This window comes from Schistocerca nitens, chromosome 3, assembly GCF_023898315.1.
Source record: "Schistocerca nitens isolate TAMUIC-IGC-003100 chromosome 3, iqSchNite1.1, whole genome shotgun sequence".
In the NCBI taxonomy this organism is placed as follows: Eukaryota; Metazoa; Arthropoda; class Insecta; order Orthoptera; family Acrididae; genus Schistocerca; species Schistocerca nitens.
Window position 1 is genome coordinate 453,110,145 of NC_064616.1, and position 23,819 is coordinate 453,133,963.

The 23,819-nt window shown below is 45.4% G+C and overlaps 1 protein-coding gene across 3 annotated transcripts in view; it reads right to left on the bottom strand.

The window, feature by feature from the left end:
- The window catches only part of LOC126248381 (uncharacterized), a 597,430-nt gene that overhangs the window by 150,309 nt on the left and 423,302 nt on the right, over positions 1-23,819 (bottom strand). For 2 of the 3 annotated variants that reach the window (XM_049949322.1, XM_049949320.1), the window contains one exon: positions 20,443-20,544. The exons of the other annotated variant lie outside the window; for it this stretch is intronic. The gene's annotated coding sequence lies outside the window, so the exon portion shown is untranslated. The remainder of the gene's footprint in view (positions 1-20,442; positions 20,545-23,819) is intronic. 3 annotated transcript variants of the gene reach the window in all.

Genomic DNA, 23,819 nt, shown 5'->3' on the forward strand with positions numbered 1-23,819 from the left:
TCTCTGACGGTTCAGATGGTGACTGGCACAGGCTCTGAGTGACACACTAGCAAAAGACACAAGTCTCACCGTTTAGGTAAAGACATGCAGTTCTTTACTAGCGAAGCGCAAGTACAAGAGCGAGTTCTCTTCTCTTTCTGTCCGCTTCAAAATGGTTCAAATGGCTCTGAGCACTATGGGACTCAACTGCTGAGGTCATAAGTCCCCTAGAACTTAGAACTACTTAAACCTAACTAACCTAAGGACATCACACACATCCATGTCCGAGGCAGGATTCGAACCCGCGATCGTAGCGGTCGCGCGGTTACGGACTGTAGCGCCTAGAACCGCTTGGCCACTCCGGCCGGCTCTGTCCGCTTCCTCCTAAGCTTGGTAGCAAAGCACATTTACATCTTAAACTACTCCACCTTTAGCCCAAGCAAATCACGGGCTGGAGCGCGGAACTCGAAGCTGGGAGACCGCCCCTTGCTCTGTATACACAAATTTGACAAATCAGCGACTTTAAAAATTAATTGGGAGAAAAGGAAAAAAGATTCAGCTTCGCAGTCTTTTTCCCACGTGTTTACACTGTGTCTTTTGCTAATAGAATGACCTAGATGGAACCACAGCCCTCCATAAAAAGATCGTTATCTTCCCTGTTGCGTCCATTTCGAACTTTCCAAAGAACGGCCACAAACTCCGTAAAAGCCTCGTGCCTTCACAAATACACTCCTGGAAACGGAAAAAAGAACACATTGACACCGGTGTGTCAGACCCACTATACTTGCTCCGGACACTGCGAGAGGGCTGTACAAGCAATGATCACACGCACGGCACAGCGGACACACCAGGAACCGCGGTGTTGGCCGTCGAATGGCGCTAGCTGCGCAGCATTTGTGCACCGCCGCCGTCAGTGTCAGCCAGTTTGCCGTGGCATACGGAGCTCCATCGCAGTCTTTAACACTGGTAGCATGCCGCGACAGCGTGGACGTGAACCGTATGTGCAGTTGACGGACTTTGAGCGAGGGCGTATAGTGGGCATGCGGGAGGCCGGGTGGACGTACGGCCGAATTGCTCAACACGTGGGGCGTGAGGTCTCCACAGTACATCGATGTTGTCGCCAGTGGTCGGCGGAAGGTGCACGTGCCCGTCGACCTGGGACCGGACCGCAGCGACGCACGGATGCACGCCAAGACCGTAGGATCCTACGCAGTGCCGTAGGGGACCGCACCGCCACTTCCCAGCAAATTAGGGACACTGTTGCTCCTGGGGTATCGACGAGGACCATTCGCAACCGTCTCCATGAAGCTGGGCTACGGTCCCGCACACCGTTAGGCCGTCTTCCGCTCACGCCCCAACATCGTGCAGCCCGCCTCCAGTGGTGTCGCGACAGGCGTGAATGGAGGGACGAATGGAGATGTGTCGTCTTCAGCGATGAGAGTCGCTTCTGCCTTGGTGCCAATGATGGTCGTATGCGTGTTTGGCGCCGTGCAGGTGAGCGCCACAATCAGGACTGCATACGACCGAGGCACACAGGGCCAACACCCGGCATCATGGTGTGGGGAGCGATCTCCTACACTGGCCGTACACCACTGGTGATCGTCGAGGGGACACTGAATAGTGCACGGTACATCCAAACCGTCATCGAACCCATCGTTCTACCATTCCTAGACCGGCAAGGGAACTTGCTGTTCCAACAGGACAATGCACGTCCGCATGTATCCCGTGCCACCCAACGTGCTCTAGAAGGTGTAAGTCAACTACCCTGGCCAGCAAGATCTCCGGATCTGTCCCCCATTGAGCATGTTTGGGACTGGATGAAGCGTCGTCTCACGCGGTCTGCACGTCCAGCACGAACGCTGGTCCAACTGAGGCGCCAGGTGGAAATGGCATGGCAAGCCGTTCCACAGGACTACATCCAGCATCTCTACGATCGTCTCCATGGGAGAATAGCAGCCTGCATTGCTGCGAAAGGTGGATATACACTGTACTAGTGCCGACATTGTGCATGCTCTGTTGCCTGTGTCTATGTGCCTGTGGTTCTGTCAGTGTGATCATGTGATGTATCTGACCCCAGGTGGTTAGCACACTGGACTCGCATTCGGGAGGACGACGGTTCAATCCCGTCTCCGCCATCCTGATTTAGGTTTTCCGTGATTTCCCTAAATCGCTTCAGGAAAATGCCGGGATGGTTCCTTTGAAAGGGCACGGCCGATATCCTTCCCTATCCTTCCCTCCCCCGAGCTTGCGCTCCGTCTCTAATGACCTCGTTGTCGACGGGACGTTAAACACTAATCTCCTCCTCCTCCTCCTCTGACCCCAGGAATGTGTCAATAAAGTTTCCCCTTCCTGGGACAATGAATTCACGGTGTTCTTATTTCAATTTCTAGGAGTGTATGTTTTGTACCAGAGTCAGGACGCCACTGACCTGTTCCACAGAAACACACAGTCGTCTCATCGACTTCCTACCTAACAAAGGCCCATTCTCCGCTTTATTGCTGCTCATCAATGCTCTGCCCATAGCAGTGTCAACTCGGCGATAGTCAGCCTACCTGGACGCGGCCACCAACCGATCGGCACCGTCCAACGTGTCTGCACAGTGAGACCGAGGAACTCGGCAGTCCGCAACATTTTCACCTAGGTTTCGCAGAAAAAACACTTCCCTCGGCCCTTAGTCGCACACACTTTTGCTGCAGTTGTTTAAATTGGCACCCTCTTCCTCTGAATGCAGGTAAAGCTTACTGCTATTCCTTCACTAGAGCACACAAGCAAGAGCGTTAACTACTGCCAACCATTTCAGCATATAAATGGCTCTGAGCACTATGGGACTCAACATCTTAGGTCATAAGTCCACTAGAACTTAGAACTACTTAAACCTAACTAACCTAAAGACATCACACACACCCATGCCCGAGGCAGGATTCGAACCTGCGACCGTAGCAGTCCCGCGGTTCCAGACTGCAGCGCCAGAACCGCACGGCCACCGCGGCCGGCTACATATAAATGAAGTCAGACCGTATCCAGTATAGCAACCGAGTAATAAAGATCAACTTCCCTAACAACATTAAGAAGTATAACATCGTATCAGAAGTGAGAGTGCCCTTCAATCTCTCAAGCTCAAACCCTTAGTCGTTACTTATAATGTGGTCAGTACGAAATAAACATCGCTAATGCTTGATAAAATCTTGTGGTAAAGCACCAAACAAATGTCGTCTGTTGGTACTTTTTTTGACGAGAACATTAGCAATAATTGACAACGGTAACCCACATAATGTAGAGTATTTATAAATCTGCAGTCCGTTTAAATCAGAGACGCTCTCTTGAGGACCAGAGTGGATCGCGCCTGAAGAGAAGCGCCATAGTGGATGCCGTTTACGGTAGTCTGTTAACTGCCCCCACACTGGCAGCAAGCCTGGACATTAGCTGTGTTCCAGGAAACACATGGGTGGTGCAAATCAATATAGTGAGGATGTGCACCATGTATGGGCTCGCCAGTGCTGCCATGTTAACAGTAGTAGGGTAAAGCAGGCATGGCCCACGTTGCATTGTTGCCAAATTTGTTTAAGATGGTGGATCCAAGATGGCGGCCATAGATGCGGCAATGTCGCAGTGATGTCATTGTGCTGAGTTCACATTCTGGCGAGAAAATACATCAATTGAGCTACCCCCACTAATCTAACACCAACCCCTCCCCTCTCCCCTCCCCAATCAACTTCCCCTCTCCACATCTGCTAATTGGTGGGAAAAAATACTCAGTCTCTGTTGGGTTGAAAGATAGGATGGATGTAATTCTTTATTTTGTATCCATTACTACCCTCCACCCTCTCCTCATCTGGAAACTGGTGGGAAAAGGACTCAATCTGTGCTTGGCTGACAGATAGGATGGACATAAGTCTTTATTTTGTATGCATTACTTATTTGAAGAATTTGGGTTTTCATAGACACTAGCTCCATCCTTTGTGTTCATCACGAGGTCCAGAGTCCAACTCACCTAGCTCACAACACCGCCACAAGAGAGCACTGTTGGACCTGCCCCCTCCTATCCTGTGACATAATCAAAGATGGAGGTCTGGAAAAAAATGGTGGGAAAAGGACTCGTTTTGCATCTAGCTGTTGGACTGGGAGAATGAATGTAACTGTTTACTGTGTTCAATGGATGAGATGTCTGTGATGGAGGAGTTTAATGGGTATATCGGCTGTACCCTTGCATCTGAGGACTGTGTCGATAGCAATGATATTTGGTGACGAATACGCTTCACCAAATAATGAAGATGCAGAATGTTGTGGATTGGCAAGAGGGCGAACCCACTAATGTAAGAGGAAGCCGAAAGGCACGCGTTTTAGCTCACGCAGGCTGGCGTGAGGTCTGGAACAGGACAAGGAAGTTAGACTAGAAAAAAAGGATGTAGCTGGTGGAATACTTAACTTTAATCCATTAATGTTGAACGTAGCTCTTGTCTGTAAATTCTTTACAATATCAATAGCAACTGATAATGGCGCCTTGCTAGGTCGTAGCAAATGACGTAGCTGAAGGCTATGCTAACTATCGTCTCGGCAAATGAGACCTATTTTGTCAGTGAACCATCGCTAGCAAAGTCGGCTGTACAACTGGGGCGAGTGCTAGGAAGTCTCTCTGGACCTGCCGTGTGGCGGCGCTCGGTCTGCAATCACTGATAGTGGCGACACGCGGGTCCGACGTATACTACTGGACTGCGGCCGATTTAAAGGCTACCACCTAGCAAGTGTGGTGTCTGGCGGTGACACCACACAGAAGGATGGGGCTAAGTTACACTTTGAAACTCATGCTGGTAAATGCGTGTGCTGTAACTGTAGATTATTCGGTAAAAGTTCAGTCAGTCTTCCGCAGCATAAAAGGCAAGATGTTCACTCTGGTGCATGCACTCCCAGTCCCCAGAGGTCACATGCTGGCTTACGGCACGGCCACACAGTAGCCGCAGGAGCAGCCAAGTACTTCCTGTCACTTTGGAAATACTCACGCCCTTCCTCCTTCTCATATTCGGGACACGGATACCCTCTGTCGTTGAATACAAACTGCTTCAGGAGTTATCACATCTGATGTTTAAGCAATGTGCATGAATATTGCCACATACATAACTTGAAGATGTCACATGAACTAAATGTACCAAAGTGCGAAGAGAGAGAGGGAGCTTTGCAGATGATGCAAGATTATTTAGACAGTTACATGTTTCATTCTGAGAAATACCATCACTGCCACACTTGAATATGGACTCTAAAAGATCGTGGCACGATTGTGAAACCACTTCTGAGACACTTCGCGCGCTTTTGTTGGAAATGCCCTCGTCTTTGAGCTTGAGCTGCTTCAGAAGTTACTAAATCCAACTGAATATCTCTCTAAATACACTTTCAAAAAAAATCACTGCACAGTAGATTACCTCAATTTTGCGTTGTATACCGCCACAATCGAACATGGACACTAAATAAAAAGATCACTGCTCAAGACTCTAAAAAGATCACTGCACACTTGTAAAACCTCCCTGAATCCAGCTGAATATGTCTCTAAATACACTTTCAAAAAGGATCGCTGCACAGTGGTTTGTGTCAATTTTGCGACGTCTATTGCCACACTTGAATATGGACTCTAAAAGGATTGCTGCACACTTGTGAAACCTCCATGAGACGCTTCACACACTTTTGTGGGAAACAGATCCCAAAACCGCTTTCAGCTGCAGAATCTGATTTTAAACGCCAAAACGATGATATTTGGAAGTCGAAATAAATATCTCTGTAACTCTAAACAGTACGATCATCAGTTTTCGAGTCTTAGCTGATCGTTTGACGGCGCTGCCAGAGAGAGAAAATTTTCTCAGTCCTACAGCTGATGTGGTGTTCATAACTTTTCAGAAACGGTGAGTGGGCTAAGTTTATATTTTCTACTGGAGTCAGAGACGTTGTTAACCTAATTTTCGAAGCACACACTGGTGTCCAAGCAGATAAGGGAAAATCAGTACAGTTACACAAACAGAATTCGAAGCACTGTCCTAGAGATGAGAAGAATGGCTGGAATTTTCGGTGAATTTTCGATGTCCTACAGCTTGTGGCCTGGAGATGCTCTAAAGCCTCAATGTCAGGTGACGGAATGCATCCCCCATTTACAAACCAGAGGAGGATGGTCTGCCTGAACTTGTCTCTGAATACTCGAGCAAAGAAGACATCACGTGGCTCTCGGACGTCATAGACCTTTCCATGGGTAATTTGCCCCCATCTTGTTCAAAGCAATCTCTAGAGGCTCCTATGTCCTGCACAAAGGATGTCTTGTGAACCTCTCACGTAATTGAATTTCTTGTGAATGGAGCATTCTGACTGGTTCTTACTGAATTTAGCTGCCAAACTGCTGCTGCTGCCGGTATTGGAATACTGTCCGCTATTTTCTGCAGACGGGCAAATTACGAGACTTTCAGTGGCAAAACTATTTTGTACAGGTCGAAAAAAAAGAAAAAAATACAGCAGCAATAGTGTACTGGCAGTTAAACTGTGTAGAAGTGGTCTGCATATCATGAAAAACGGATGCTATCGCCAAAGACACTTCCTCAATTACACTGTTCTGCTACAGTCAAGGAAATCTCGAATTTTTCAGTGTAAAACCGATATCAGACCTGCCTGTATCACCACATACCACACCGATATAGTAAACACTATTCGTATTCTGCATCATACAAAATCATCACTTTTGCCTCCTCATATAGCTGTCGGCCACCAGACACTCGTAGCTATATCGCGAAGACAGACAGATCCCCTAAAAACATAGGAACATGCACTGTATATAGTCCTCACAGCACAAGATATTTCCCGTGAGTTCGTTCGGTCGTCCATTGTGGCCACTCGCTACCCTGATTGGTGACCAGAGAGCCCTCAGCGCACTGCAGTCACTCTCTGAACTAGTGTACAAAGGCTGGACTGGTTTCCCCTCACGATACAAAGGCGTTACTGTTTCTGGCTTGCTTGGTTTCTGCCAAGGTTTCTACAGTCACCTCCAGACTCCGGATTACAAGAACATATGTATATTCACATGGTTTGGCAGAATAACATACCTTTTACGTGATAGTTCTCGATGTCTAGCACATAGCAGTATGCTACTGATAGGCTGCACAGTAAAATTCCGAAGATAAAGACTGGAAATTACATCTATAGAAACCCAAAACTTTTGCAAGATGCAGTGAGGTGAGACATGTTGCAGACCGCTGAGTAACTAGACACCTGTCTCATCTGTGATGATCTTTATGTGAAGAGTCGAAAACGTAGACGTAACTGAATATTCCATGCGTATATTTTAACGAATACCGATGTCAGTGATATAAAAGATTTCAAATCATCCTTCTACTTCACTAGGTGTTCCTCATGTCTAGAGAAGTCCGCCCCCAGTAGCTGAATGGTCAGCGTGACGGATTGTCAATCCTGTCCCGGGTTCGATTTTCGGCTGGGTCGAAGAATTTTCTCCGCCCAGGGACTGGGTGTTGTGTTGTCCTCATCGTCATCCTTTCATCCTCATCGACTGCAGTTCGCCAAAGTGGCGTCAAATTGAAAGACCAGCGCCCATCGATCGGTCTGGCCGACAGGGGGCCCTAGCCATATGATTAAATAATTAAAAATGTCTAGAGAACCAGCAAACGGGTCCTCCACCCGTCTTTCACTATCTAGACACATACAGCACACACCACAAGCGATGTTCTCTCAACCAAATAAAGACAGGAAGCAGTCAACCAGACAGTTTACATGTGAGGAAATAATTGTCCGGTGAAAACATACGTCCATATTGAATCTTCTCAAATTTCCATGGAGAACAGACGCAATCACGAAGGCTGCACAACATATACTGAGTATTAATTCGCTGTTCACCCAGCTAGAGGGCGACACGGTTAGGACAGCTGCTTTCTTGTACTCCAGCCCGTCCAGTTTCGACTGCTCCCGCCATAAGCCAGATACGTATTTCAATCGTTCCAGCCACAAGCCATGCTGCCACGCACTCTCCACATCACAGGCAGAAGTGTGCTAGGAAGCCAGGCACATATATTTTATTACTATACTTACAGAGTACTATGAACTATAAAAACTCTGCTAATGTCATCCGGCAGAGAACTCTGTAAGATGTTACCACAGGTCTGTCGTGCTGTACATATATATCGAATACAAATACCGTCTGTTTGCTGACATAGAGCATATGTGACGATCCTATTAAATGTACATGTATTGATCCACCCAGCGATCGAAGTCACCTACACAGGCTTGTGTAAAGTTTCATCGCCTGTACTGTTGGAGGACCATACCCCACAGACTGTAAGTCACAAGAGTGGGTCCCTATGTCTGTTTGTTGTTGTTTGATACAATGTTTATTTCTGCTGTAACACGTCCAATCAATCTGTAACTACAGTTTAGTACACCACCATATATTTTGTTTTTGCCCACCACGACTTTGAGGTCTGTGTCAGGTTCTAAACTGACATTCATACATATCGATCCATTGGCTCTGACTGAAAGCAAGACATTTCACGGTGTAAATTATGTTGCTGCTGCCCCCACAATACACACACAGGATGATATTAAATAAAAGACAGTCACAACTTATGGAAACATTAAGAGTTCTGTGACATTGTGGAGCATTTCGAAACAGCTGTCCGAAGATGACTGACAACATCTACATTTAAAGTCATCTTTCACAGTGACGGCATAGCTGATAGCTCGGTGTTCCATTTCAATTGATTCCTCATATTGCAGTCATGTACACGATCACTGTTTCGGTGCTAGCCATTACTGGAAGGTGTTGTCCCTCCACGAAGACTCTTTCTTCATCTCAAACAAGCGATGTCAGTCAACCATTATGTGGTAATCAACAGCATACAAATGGACAGTTGTGACAGAAAAGACACTGCCGATGTACTCTAACAAGCGTCACAATTGGTAGTGCGATCACTTTTTGCAATTTTACCAGTTTTATTCCGTAATTTCAACGCCTACCAGTGACATGGCAGATCTTTATCAGTTTATGTATCAGCACTGATACCACCCCTCCACTACTTTGCGAGTAGCACTGCAAATGTAGATAGATGACTGTGCAGTGCGCCAATTGGTTGTTAATTCTCGAACATATATATACCAAAATATACCAGTGTCCTACATACATCTACCATTTCAGTCATAGTGCGTAATTTACGATAACGTTTGTCCATCTTTCTCTATGCAGATGGGAGTCTCAGAGTGTTCTCGGTTTCCTAGGACAGAGTTAGAGACTGAAAGATCTCCACCCATTCTCTTTGACCACCCCTCCCTAGAACACTGTCAGCAGTCTGCAGATGACCAGAAAAAGACTGCTACATTCCACATCTTGTGAAGGAGCAGAGCGAGGCGAGCCCGTAACTGCTGTTCCGCATCAGTCTTACTCACGGCACTCACCGAAACGATTTCGCGAGATGCGCGAATGTCGAGGAGGTTAGCAGCCCTTATCGGTGTATAGTAGGTATGAAACTGATGTGATGATATAACCGATGGTTAACAACAAGAAACAGGTGGTTTTTATGCATGATTGAGCTCCAGACGGATGGAGTTTGAAGCATATTATGTAAATCAACTGCACTACCAATTCTAAAGTATTTTTCTAGTGTTTGGGGTCAGTAAAAAAAAGGTATTGGTAAGAGAGAACATAAACATATGCACTTCTAAGGCCACTTAAAACATGCTATACTGTTAGAGCGGTGTGGTTTCCGACCTATTAGACATGTGCAATGTAACACTGTTAATATTCAAGTGTAGGAAATACATTTCCAGCACATTACATACATTCTCTTTGAAAGTTTCTCTATGATAAAGTATGGCGACAAACTTTAAAATGAAAAAAAAACTACTTCTTCATAAATAGAGTCTTTGTGATAAACAGTAGTGCTTTCCACAGGTGCATAGCGATCACTGTTCACATTCGACCTCGGCGGCTCAGAAACTGTACTATTATTGCATCAGTCCTATAAAATGATCATTAGTAAAAAAGAATATTTCTTACAAGGAAAGAGATAAACGCATAGCAGCCTTGTTTGATGTGTGAAACTACATGCCATGCTGCCACTAACTCTGTAAACAGGGCATCTGCCAAGCAGATATATACACAGGCATTGCAGTACCTCACAAACAAATGTTGCTAACTTAGAGAGACAGAAAGTGTGCTTAGGATTAGCGCATACATGAGCACACGCCCTGATCGGTGTGGCGTGATCCAGTAAAAGACAGATTGGCAGTTGGCAGGACACTGTGAGTCATTAGCTAAAGAGCGTTGTATTATGAGGTGTGTGTATGTGTGTGTGTGTGTGTGTGTGTGTGTGTGTGTGTGTGTGAATTCGTAAGGGACCAAACTACTGAGGTCATCGGTCTCTAGACTTACACACTACTTAAACTAACTTTATGCTAAGAACAACACACACACCCATGCCCGAGGGAGGACTCGAACCTCCGGCGGGAGGGGCTGCGCAATCCGTGAGATGGCGCCTCAAACCGTGTGGCCACTCCCTGCGGCTTATGACGCGGAGAGAGTGCAATCTACAACTACAGAATGGATCGAGTGTTTGACACTAGGCAGGACATTAGGTGTTTTAAACCCTAACAAACAGTATTCACAATGCGCTTCTCTGTACCCCCCACCAATCACAACCTTGTGACGCCAGTTAATGAACAGTTGCTGTATGGCAACATTTTGAAGTAAGAGTGATACACGCGCGAATTGACTGCTGTCTTTGAAGCTTTCTTGGAAAAAAAAGAGAGAGAGAGAGAGAACCATCTGCCTTTAAAGTTACTTGCATCTGCATTAAAGAATGGCAGGATGACAGAAAGTGGATGGAATGATCAGTTGAGATGGAGTTGTGATGAGGTATGATTTAATATTAGGCTGATGATGTATTCTAGAGACAGAGGGAGGTGTTGGTGCGGGTCATTTAGCCATTTTTTCTGTTGCTCTGTTGGGGTGCATCAGTTGTGTAGCATAACCCGAGTTCGACTCGTATACAACTGTGTGCTCTGCGTCTGACTTAGAGCACGACCTACTTGCGATCGTTAACATCAAACCTCTCAATCATCTCATGTGTGACGATGTTGAAACATGTCCATCCTGTTTCTGCACTGTCCGCTACATGAATGAAGATTAATGCGACATACCCCATTCTCTTGTCGCATCTTGGGAATAAAATCGGGTCTTTATTTTCATAACTATGGTGAGTCTAAGTTAGCAACAGGAATTTGTGAAGTACTCCAATTCCCGTGTATACGTCTTATTGACACATATCCTGTTTACGACGATAGTGGCTCAAAAAACGGTTCAAATGGCTCTAAGCACTATGAGACTTATCATCTGAGGTCATCAGTCCCCTAGACTTAGAACTACTTAAACCTAACTAACCTACGGACATCACACACATACACGCCCGAGGCAGGATTCGAACCTGCGACCGTAGCAGCAACGCGGTTCCAGACTGAAGCGGCTATAACTGCTTGGCCACAGCGGCCAGCCGTTAGTGGCGGCCTGACGTGTAATTTCACATGTCAAACAAGGGTGGTATGTATTAGTCTCTTTCAGTGTAAGAGACATACTCTGTTACTAACGATCATTTCATAGGACTGATGAAAGCATAGCATAATTTCTGAACTGTGATCGAATGTGAACAATGGACGCTATACACATGTGGAAAGCTCTATTGTGTATGTATCGCAAAGACTCTACGTTGAAGGAAGTAATTTTTTTATTTTACAGTTTGTCACCATAGTTTATCGTAGGGAAACTTTCAAGTAGAATGTATGTCATGCGATGGAAATGTATTTATTACACTGGAATACTAACACTGTGGCATTCCACATGACGTAGGTCGGAAACCACACCACTCTAACCCTGTAGCATGTTTTAAGTGTAGAAGTGTGTCGCCTTAGGAGTGCATATGTTTACGTTCTCTCTTACCAATACTTTTTTTACTACTGACCACAGACACTAGAATAATACCTTGGAATTGATTGTGCAGTTGATTTACATAACATGCTTCAAACTCCATCCGTCTGGAGCTCAATCGTGCATAAAACCACCTGTTTCTTGTTCTTAACCATCGGTTACATTATCACAACAGTTTTATATCTACTATACACTGATAAGGTGTGCTAACCTACGCGACATTCGCGCATTTCGAGAAATCTTGTGCTCTTGGGTGAGTGCCGTAAGTGAGTCTGATGCAGGATAGCAGTTATGGGCATGGTTCGCTCTATTCCTTCACGAGACGTGGAATGTAGCGGTCTACTTCTGGTCAGCTGCAGATTGTATCGGTGACAGTGTTGGAGAGAGTGTTGGTCAATACAATACCTGGAGATCTTTCAGTTTCTAACTTTATCCTAAGAATGCGAGAATGCTTTGTGACTCTCATCCATGTAGGGAAAGATGGGCAAACGTAATCATAAATGATGCCTTATGATCGAAGTGCTAGAAATATGTAAGACACTATCTGGTATACTTTTGTATATGTATGTTCGAGAATTAACAATGAATGGATGCACTGCAGAGTCATCTATCTGCATTAGCAGTGGTAGTCGCAAAGTAGTGGAAGGGTGGTTTCAGCGATGATTCAGTTTGGGGAAGCATCTGTGGTGTCACTGGAAGGCGTTGAAGTTACAGAATAAATACTGGTTAAATTGCTAAAGTTTATCGCACTGTCATCTGTAATGCTTGTTACAGTACCTCGACAGTGTCTTTTCCATCCCACCAGTCCACTGGCATGCTGTTGAGTACTACATAATGATTGACTGACATCTCTTGTTTGAGATGATGAAAGAATCTTGGCCGAGGGACAACACCTTCCACAGATGGTTAACATCGAAACAGTGATCATGCATATGACTGCAATATCAGGAATCTACTGAAATGGAACACCGTGCTTTCAGCTATGCCATCACTGTGAAAGATGAGTTTCATTGTAGAGGTAGTCAATCACCTTCAGACAACTGTTTTGGAAACGTTCCAGAACTTCGCAAAACTCTTCCAGTTTCCATAAGTTGTGACTGTCTTCTATTTAAAATCATCCTGTGTGTGTATGTGTGTGTGTGTTGTGGGAGCATCAGCAACTAATGCTCAGTATGTGTTGAGCAGCCTTCGTGATTGCCTGTGTTCTCCATGGAAATTTGAGATGAAAAATTATTCCCTCCCATGTAAATTGTTCAGTTGACTGCTTCTATATATTACCCTTCTCATGTGACTGAGCGAACGTCACTTGTAGTGTGTGTTGTATGCAACTAGATGGTGAAAGACAGGTGGAAAAAATGTCTGCTGGTTCTCTAGACATGAGAAACACCTAGTGAAATAGAAGGATTATTTGGAATCTGGTACATCATTGACATCGGTATTTGTTAAAAAAGTATGAGTGGAACAACCAGATTCCTCTATTTTTTTCGAGTTTTTGAGTGAAGATCTTCTCAGACGAGATAAGTTTCTAGTTACTCAGTGGTTTGCAGCACATCCCATCCCACTGGACCTCGCTAAAGTTTCGAGCTTCTAGAGATATTAATTTTAATTTTAATAATCAGCAGCCTCAGTTGCATCGTTTACTTATAATGTACCTAGGTTTCAGTCGGGATAACCCAACCTTCTTCAGAATAACAGTAACTACCGTTTGTCCATAGTGGACATCGTCAAGCTAAACCTAAAAATCCATAAATTACCGTCAGACTATAAAACTTATCTGGAACTGCCTCAGCGCCGCTTCGCGACCGCGATGAGGCAGTCACGAGTGCTGTACTGGAACTCAGTACAGCACTCATGGCTGCCACAATGCGGTCGCGAAGTGGGGCCGAGGCAGTTCCAGATAAGTTTTATAGTCTGACGGTAATTTATGGATTTGTAGGTTTAGCTTGACGATGTCCACTATGGACAAACGGTAGTTACTGTTGTTCTGAAGAAGGTTGGGTTATCCCGACTGAAACCTAGGTAAATATAGGTAAACGGTGCAACTGAGGCTGCTGATTATTTAAATTAAAATTAATATTTATACAGTTGCTAACAGGGCCGCGAAATGTTGAAGATATTTACCTTCTAGAGATATAATTTCCAGTCTTTATCTTGGGAATTATAATGTGCAAGCGATCGCTGGCATGACATCGAGAACTATCACGTAAATGGAAAACCATATAAAATACACTCCTGGAAATGGAAAAAAGAACACATTGACACCGGTGTGTCAGACCCACCATACTTGCTCCGGACACTGCGAGAGGGCTGTACAAGCAATGATCACACGCACGGCACAGCGGACACACCAGGAACCGCGGTGTTGGCCGTCGAATGGCGCTAGCTGCGCAGCATTTGTGCACCGCCGCCGTCAGTGTCAGCCAGTTTGCCGTGGCATACGGAGCTCCATCGCAGTCTTTAACACTGGTAGCATGCCGCGACAGCGTGGACGTGAACCGTATGTGCAGTTGACGGACTTTGAGCGAGGGCGTATAGTGGGCATGCGGGAGGCCGGGTGGACGTACCGCCGAATTGCTCAACACGTGGGGCGTGAGGTCTCCACAGTACATCGATGTTGTCGCCACTGGTCGGCGGAAGGTGCACGTGCCCGTCGACCTGGGACCGGACCGCAGCAACGCACGGATGCACGCCAAGACCGTAGGATCCTACGCAGTGCCGTAGGGGACCGCACCGCCACTTCCCAGCAAATTAGGGACACTGTTGCTCCTGGGGTATCGGCGAGGACCATTCGCAACCGTCTCCATGAAGCTGGGCTACGGTCCCGCACACCGTTAGGCCGTCTTCCGCTCACGCCCCAACATCGTGCAGCCCGCCTCCAGTGGTGTGGCGACAGGCGTGAATGGAGGGACGAATGGAGACGTGTCGTCTTCAGCGATGAGAGTCGCTTCTGCCTTGGTGCCAATGATGGTCGTATGCGTGTTTGGCGCCGTGCAGGTGAGCGCCACAATCAGGACTGCATACGACCGAGGCACACAGGGCCAACACCCGGCATCATGGTGTGGGGAGCGATCTCCTACACTGGCCGTACACCACTGGTGATCGTCGAGGGGACACTGAATAGTGCACGGTACATCCAAACCGTCATCGAACCCATCGTTCTACCATTCCTAGACCGGCAAGGGAACTTGCTGTTCCAACAGGACAATGCACGTCCGCATGTATCCCGTGCCACCCAACGTGCTCTAGAAGGTGTAAGTCAACTACCCTGGCCAGCAAGATCTCCGGATCTGTCCCCCATTGAGCATGTTTGGGTCTGGATGAAGCGTCGTCTCACGCGGTCTGCACGTCCAGCACGAACGCTGGTCCAACTGTGGCGCCAGGTGGAAATGGCATGGCAAGCCGTTCCACAGGACTACATCCAGCATCTCTACGATCGGCTCCATGGGAGAATAGCAGCCTGCATTGCTGCGAAAGGTGGATATACACTGTACTAGTGCCGACATTGTGCATGCTCTGTTGCCTGTGTCTATGTGCCTGTGGTTCTGTCAGTGTGATCATGTGATGTATCTGACCCCAGGAATGTGTCAATAAAGTTTCCCCTTCCTGGGACAATGAATTCACGGTGTTCTCATTTCAATTTCCAGGAGTGTACATATGTTCTTGTAATTCCAGAGTCTGGATATGGCTCTAGAAAGCTTGACAGCAAGCAAGCAAGCAGGTCAGGACCGGAAACAGCAACGCCTTTGTGCGGGGGGGGGGGGGGGGGGTGTTACCATTGAGTGACCGCAGTCGCTGAGTGCACTCTGGTCGCAGATCAGGGCAGCATGTGCGGGGGCAGTTGACTCTTGACCGTTGGCGATGATGGATGGCCGAGCGACCTCGTGGGAAATATCTAGTGCTGTGAAGACTATATACAGCGCATGTGCCAATGTTTTTCGCGGATCTTTCTGTCTTCGCGGCATATGTACGGGTGCCTGGTGGTCGACAGCTCTATGCAGGATGCACAAGTGATGATACCGCATGATGCAGGATACGAATTTTGTTTACTGCATCAATATGGTGTGTGGTGATATAGCACGGTTGGAGATCAGTTTAACACTGAGAAATTTGTGCTTTTTCTCGACAGTGGCAGATTACTGTAATTGAGGAAATGCCTTTGGCGGTAGTTTCCGCATTTCATAATCTGTAGACCACTTTTGCGGGGTTTAACTGCCAGTGCTATATGGCTGCTGTATATTTTCTTTCTTTTTTTTCGATCTGTACAAAACAGTTCAGTCGTTGAAAGCCTTGTAATTTGTCTATCTGCAGAAAAATTCGGACAGTGATCCAATACCGGCAGCAGCAGCAGTTTGGCAGGTAAATTCAGTAAGAACCAATCAGAATGCTCTACTCACAAAATTTCCTTGACGTCAGAGTGTCACAAGACATCCTTTGTGAGCGGCATAGGAGGCTCTACAGACTGGTTTGAACAAGACGGGGACAAAGTATCTACAGAAAGTTTGGTGACATCTGAGATTCACGTGATGCCTTCTTTCCTTTAGTGTTCAGAAATCCGGTCGCTGTGGTGGAGCGGTTCTAGGCGCTTCAGTCCGGAACCGTGCTGCTGCTACGGTCGCAGGTTCGAATCCTGCCTCGGGCATGGATGTGTGTGATGTCCTTAGGTTAGTTAGGTTTAAGTAGTTCTAAGTCTAGGGGACTGATGACCTCGGATGTTAAGTCCCATAGGGCTTAGAGCCATTTGAACCATTTGAGTGGTCAGAAACAAGTCGAGGCACAATATTCTGCTCTGGTTTGGACATGCGGGATGCCATTCCTTACCCGCCATTATGACCTAAGAGCATCTCCAGACCAGCAGCTGTAGAACATCGAAATGTCACCGAAATTTACAGCCATTCTTCTCGTCTATAGGACAGTGCTTCGAATTCTGTTTGTGTAATTGTTCTGATTCTCTCGTCTGTGCTTGGACACCAGTGTGTGCTTCGAGAAGTGAGGAAAATAACGTCCCTGACTCGAGAAGAAAATATAAACTAAGACCACTCACCGTTTCTGAAAAGTGATGAACACCACAGCAGCTCTAGGACTAAGAAAATTTTCTCTGTCTGGCAGCGTCTTCAAACAAGCAGCTAATACTCAAAAAGTGGTAATCGTCCAGCTTAGAATTACAGAGATATTTACTTCGACTTCCAAATATCATCGTTTTGGCGTTTAAAATCAGATACTGCAACTTAAATCGGTTTCGGGATCTGTTTCCCACAAAAGCCTGTGAAGTGTCTCAGGGAGGTTTCACAAGTGTGCAGCGATCTTTTTAGAGTCCATATTCGAGTGTGGCAGTAGACATCGCAAAACTGACGCAAACTACTGTGCACCGATATTTTTTTGAAAGTGTATTTAGAGACATATTCAGTTGGATTCAGAGAAGTTTTACAAGTGTGCAGTGATCTTTTTAGAGTCAGTGTTCCAGTGTGGCGGTATACACAGCAAAATTGAGGCAAACTATTGTGCAGCGGTCTGTTTTGCAAATGTGTTTAGAGACATGTTCAGTTTGATTTATTATCTTCTGAAGTAGTTCCTGCTCAAAGACAAGGGCTAGGCGTGGCAGTGGCGTAAGTCGGCGCATGGCCTCTGGCGGCAGGGAATGTGCACACCGGAGGGAACGCCTTGCCTCTTGTGCTTCGGAAGATTGACTGGACTTGTACCGAATGATTTACAATTAAAGCAGATGTGTTTATCAGCATGAGTTGCAAACTGTAATTTAACCCCATGCTGCAGCATCTTCATTATTTAATGAAGCTCCTTTGTCTTTACCAAATATTATTACTATCAACAAAGTCCTCAGATGCATGGTTACTGCTAATATACCCATTAAACTACTCTCGCCGAGCACAGACATCTCATTCATTGAGCACAGTAAACAATTGCGTCCGTCCTCCCAGTCCAGTAGTTAGACACAGGCTGAGTCCTTTTCCCACCATTTTTCCCAAGACTGATATCTTGAATTACATCAAAGGAGGATAGTGCGGTAGCGCCAACAGTACCCTCTGGTAGCGGTGTTGTGAATTACGCCAGTTGGACTGCGGCCCTCATGGTGAAGATAGTGGATGGAGTTACTGTCTATGACAACTCAAATTGTTTAAATAAACAATGCAAACAAAATAAAGACTTATGTCCATCCTGCCTGGCAGTCCAGTACAGACTGAGTCCTTTTCCCGCCAATTTCCAGATGGGGGAGGCGAAGAGAGGGGAGTAACGTATACAAAATAAAGACTTACATCCGTCCTATTTGGCAGCCCAGCACAGACTGAGTCCTTTTCCCACCGATTTTCAGATTGTGGGGAGGGGAAGGAGGGAGGGGGCACGGGAGAGGGTTGGTGTTAGGTTAGTGGAGGTAGTCCAATTGACCTATTTTCCCGCCAGAATGTGAACTTCCCGCCATGATGTCACTGCAATGTTGCTACATCTTGGGTCCGTCGTCTTGAATAAATTTGGCAACAATGCAATGTGGGGTCATGCCCACTTTTCCCTAACAGTTCAAACGCACCTGATGGAGAGACATCGCTTCTGTATGGGTGTCGGCATTATGGGACATTGGTTCAATCCTGTTGCACAGGAGAATTATTTTATTGTGCATGTGTAACATTTTTTTAAGGTTCCACCGGGCGAGTGCAGAACGCTTGATGAGAGGCGCTGAAGTAAAGCAGTTGTCATTCTGCTATCCGCCCCCACGCTGGCAGCAAGCTCAGACGTTTGCTGCCTTCTGGCCAACAGGTGGGCAGCGCAGATCAACACAACGATTTCGTGCGCCTCCGCGTATTATCATTATCCGAGAGCTTCGTTTCGAGGTCCTGGACCATTCACGAAATAAAAGATTTGTTACGTCTCATGCTGCTCACTCTGTATATGTGAGCTTAAACCATTAGTCGTTACTTATGACGTGGTCAAAAGGAAATAAACATCGCTCACGCATTATAAAATCCTGTCTTGAACCAAAAAACATATATCGTACATACGGTACTGTTTAGACGAAAACATTAGGAATACTTAACAACGGTGACTCATATACTGCATAATGTTTAGAAATCTACAGTGCGTTTTAACTCAGAGACGTTGCTTTGAGGCCCAAGCGAGTCACGCCTGATGAAAAGTGCCTGCCCGGGCGTCGGCTGCGTCCCGGGAAACAGGTGTACAAATCAATACAGTGAGCTCATGCGCAGTTTATGGGGTCACCCGTGCTGCCATACGAGTAACAGGTCAAAGGTACCATCTGGACACACAGCTTTCCGTAGGAATGTTGGCATCATAACTCATTGGTCCAGTACTGCCGCACAGCATAATAATTTTGTTGTGCAGGCTTAAATTTTTTATTAAAGTTCCATCAGGCGAGCTCGGAATGGAGAAGGTGGGAGCTGAAGTAATGTGCTAATCGTTATGTCAACATGACGTATCGCCAATGCAACATGTACATCTACATGATTACTCTGCAATTGAGGCATAAGATTCGTCCAACCATCTTCAGACTTTTCCTCTGCATTTCCACTCTCGAACAGCGCGCAGGAAAAACGAACATTTAAGTCTTTCAGTCTTTCCTTGCGAGCTCTGATTTACCTTCTTTTATTACGATGGCCATTCCTTCCTAGTAGGCTGACTTCAAAAACATATTTTCACATTCAGAGGAGAAAGCCGACTGAAATTTCGTGAAAAGGTCTCGTCGCAACGAAAACGCCTTTGTTTTAATGACTGCCTTCCCAACTCGCGTATCATATCTCTGGCATTCTCCCCCCTATTTCGCGAAACTTCAAAAATAGCTGCCCTTCTTTGAACTGTTTCAGTGTCCTCCGTCAGTCCTATCTGATGCGTATCCACAAATTGCGCAGCAATACTCCAAGGAGGACGACAATCGTAGTGTATACAGTCTCTTTAGTAGACCTGTTGCGTTTTCTAAGTGTTCTGTCCATAAATTGCAGTCTTTGGCTCGCTTTCCACTCAACATTATCCAGACCATTAGCTGCTTACAGGCGTTGATAAATATCAACGGGGACAGTTGAAATGTGTGCCCCGACCGGGACTCGGACCCAGGATCTCCTGCTTAAATGGCAGACGCTCTATTCGACTTTTTTTATTTCGTTACCACTTCTTTTTGTTTTTTTTAGAACCGGTGTATTTTTTTTCAGGGATAGTGGACCGGTGGGGGCTCAGGGGGCAAAGTGGGCAGGGGTCAAACCCGAGGCCTGGCCACAGTGCCCCCTCACCACCACCGAGCCTCTGGAGCACAGGGAAGTGGGAGAGACAGGAATCAACAGAAGTGGAAGGCGTCTTTTGTCGCAGCCTTTGCTGCTGCTGTTGCCTCTCACCTGCATCAGTTACCCGCTGGATATATGCTGAAACAATAAGACATGTATTCAATACAAAATTCTTAGTGGGGGAAAAAAGTTATCGTTATCGATTTTGATTTCTCTCGAAATCATCTACGGATTCGCTGGTCACACCAGTGGTGTAAAGATGGTATATATACTTACAATGCTGCCGCTGCTGCTGCTGATGGAGCAGCTGGTGCCACTGTGTCTGCTGTTGCACGACAGGGTTCGTATCACCCGCGCTTTGATGTTGGTAGATATGCGCTGAAACAATGAGAAGAAGAAATGTATTCAATACTATGAACTTCTTAGTGGAAGAGAAAAGTTAGAGTCACCGATTTGAATCTATACTCACCAGGTAATTCCCCATCATGCTCTAAAGGATTCTGCCGTTTGCCGTCACTGGCACTACCGTCGGTGCTTGATACCACTGCTGAATGTTTCATTTTTGTACCTAATCTGGTAACACGTACACAAGAAAGGAGCAAACTGACGCACAGGAGCAGGAACAAGACGATCGACTTCACACTACGGTGGTTGACGAAAGAATGAGGACAACTGAGAAGAGAATGGTCTTTATATACCCTCTGCACCATCAACCCACCACCTCCCTCAGTGAGCCAATAGGAACGCAGCATCCTACCCCACCAGTAGGTGAAAGCTTCTCTGAGCGCGCTGGACAGGTCTATCTATGCCTGTCTGACCATGCTGGACATGTCGGTGCCGGTCTGCGAGCACTTTCTGCGTCCAGGTGGTTGTGGAATTTTTCCTAGAGCTGCAGCTACGTATTTGTTTGCTGCTGTCGGGCGCTAACAATTATTTTAGAATTGCTGTTAGCGTGAAAGTATAGTTCACCGATTTCAAAGACATGATGATTTTTTTATGGTTATGATTGTACATTTGCTAATTTCACTGCTGTTAATATTTGCCTTTGTTTGAATGAATTCGAAACAAAGTAACTGTCCAATTCTTTAAGTACTCTACGTCAGCTAAATAATACTTAATATCTGCTATTCCCTCATCCACATTCTGCTTCATAGTCACGCCTCCCTCGTTTTATGAAAAAAATTAACCGCTACACGACTCAGAAAACAGAGAATGACGTTGCTGTAAAGCTTAAACTAAAGTGATACAAGGGTCGCTGAATGGTGGTCCATCATTGTGGCATCACGCATTCGAGTCATAGTGCTTAAAGCGTGGCTCATACTTTGATATACGCCAGGTGGTAAGTAAAATATATATATCACGTAATAATGGTACAAGTTGTGTAGGGAATATGTAATAATCAAAAGCGTTCACGTGGCGACGACTGTTCATCAGTTTTCATATAAATATCCAAGAGCACATTAAACGCATTTCATGATTTCACCAGCTCAAACACGCTGTAAGCAGTAATATTCTATTTTCCCCTGAATCCATAGTTCTCAAGGTTAATCGTCGTAACATATTAAGGAAGTAAGAGCTATGGAATATTTCTTCTAATGTGGGGCTACAGCTCTGTTGTTGAACAAGTGGAGTAGTGCAGTCACAACCCCCTTTAATAGCGACAACTAAAGCATGACCATACTTTGCACACTACACTCACTACCGCTCCTCAGAACTATGGCATTACCTTATTCAAAGACATCTAGGACACACTTGAAGTTCAATAATTTAATTATGATGGAATCATGGTGATTATTCAGTTAGATACATCTAGTGTGTTGAAAGAGTCTATTGCACGTTTGTAATAAAGCAGTCTTTGCATTCAGACCTGTAGGAGGTTTCTATATAAAATGATATTCCTTCTATTTTTTTTTTTAATTGAGCTCCCACACACACGTTATATGATCTAAACAGGGCTGTATCACCATTTCTCGCACGTGTAATAAACAAAATTTTTGTATGACGCTCTAACAGGCTCTTTTGTTTTTCGTAATAAACTCTATTTTGCCAGTTGAAACACCATATCCGTCCCGCGTGTAACATCATAGATTAGGCCGGGGCCACACGAGCGGATTATTTCCGCAATGGTGGACGGCCGCAGGCTAGACGCAGAGTCATGTAGCCATGCGGCTAGCTGCGGAATGTTCGTGCGGAGAGCCAAATATCTAGTCATCTATTTTGTCTCGAAAAAAATTGTTTCATGTAAACGAAGGAAAACTACATCTGTCCATGTAGTTAGTTTCTTATTACAACTTATACTTTTCGTGTAAAAAATTAAAAACCACTGTTTTGGAATTCGTCTGTGTTCTGCGCTACGCAATCTCTCTCATTCGATTGTGAGGAAACTATTCGACGAAAAAAATTTATTTTATCGCATGTTATAGCCTGATATCACAGTTTTATAATGAACTGGTTTTCTTTTCGCTGCTGCCCATGGTTATCGTGATACTTCATAATTAAGTAAAATACAGCGCATATTTTGAAAAGTTTGCAGTGAAAAATGTCGTCGCTGGCTACTTTGCGTTTGGTGAATTTGAGGTCGTATAATGCTGCGTACGAATTGTAGCTAAGATATCGAAATTGTTTTTAACACTGGAAGGAGAGCCATATCTCTTTCCAGTCTCGAGTAATCGAGTGATATATATTGGCGCTTGGCCGCAGCTGCCTACGGCGCGCCACGCTCGAGGCTATTCTCGCTCACAATAGGTTAAGTGCAGAAAAATGGAAAAGCACTTAGTAGAACAATGGGCTGACATGGAAAAGCACTTAACAGGTTTGCCTGTGAGTGTATACCTGCCCCTGATGTAGGCAACCTGCACTAACCAAATGTGCCAGAACTGCCCTTGTCCCAATACATGCACTTAGTATACACTATGCATTAAAGTCACTTGATAAATAGTAGTATTTAAGTGTAAATGTTTTATGTCTATGAATTTTTGTATTCATGTTCAGACGAATCTCTCCGTTTCCTCATTACGACAACGACTCTACGGTTTTTTTTTTTCGCGCCTCCCTCCGCTGACACGCTTTATATATCCTCCACTGCTGGTGCTGCCACCTGGTGAGCGATTATTGCACGTTGACGTCGAATATAGGCAGTGGTTACATTAATGTGACTGGACAGTCTAAAAATCTGGCACTACTATCGCCTAACAAAGATCCTGAGTTCAGGGAAAACATTCTTTGAAAATATGTCAGAAAAAAACCTGTTTAAATAAATATGGCTTTTCACTTCGAAAATAATAACCTTTTTCTACAGCCAAGTGTGCGTAGCATGAATTTACATTAAGTCCTATATCACTGCGTGTCTTTGGAATAATTTTCCTTTACTGCCCTGTATGTTGATTTTATACTCAATTAGGTGTATGAAAACACTGCATAACTTCTATATTTTATCTTGTATTCAATATAAGCTACTTCCGTTGAAGAAAAACTTAAATATACACAACATACTTCCAGTAGCTCGCAATACTGTCGATATCGTTACTTTTGTTTCGCTGTTATTGAGGCATCGATGTAATTTTATGTATTATTATAGTGTTCTGAATATGTTATTGCAGCGGCGCTATTCGCGCTCGTGGAAGAGGGATATGTTCATTTGCCAGATACTTCTG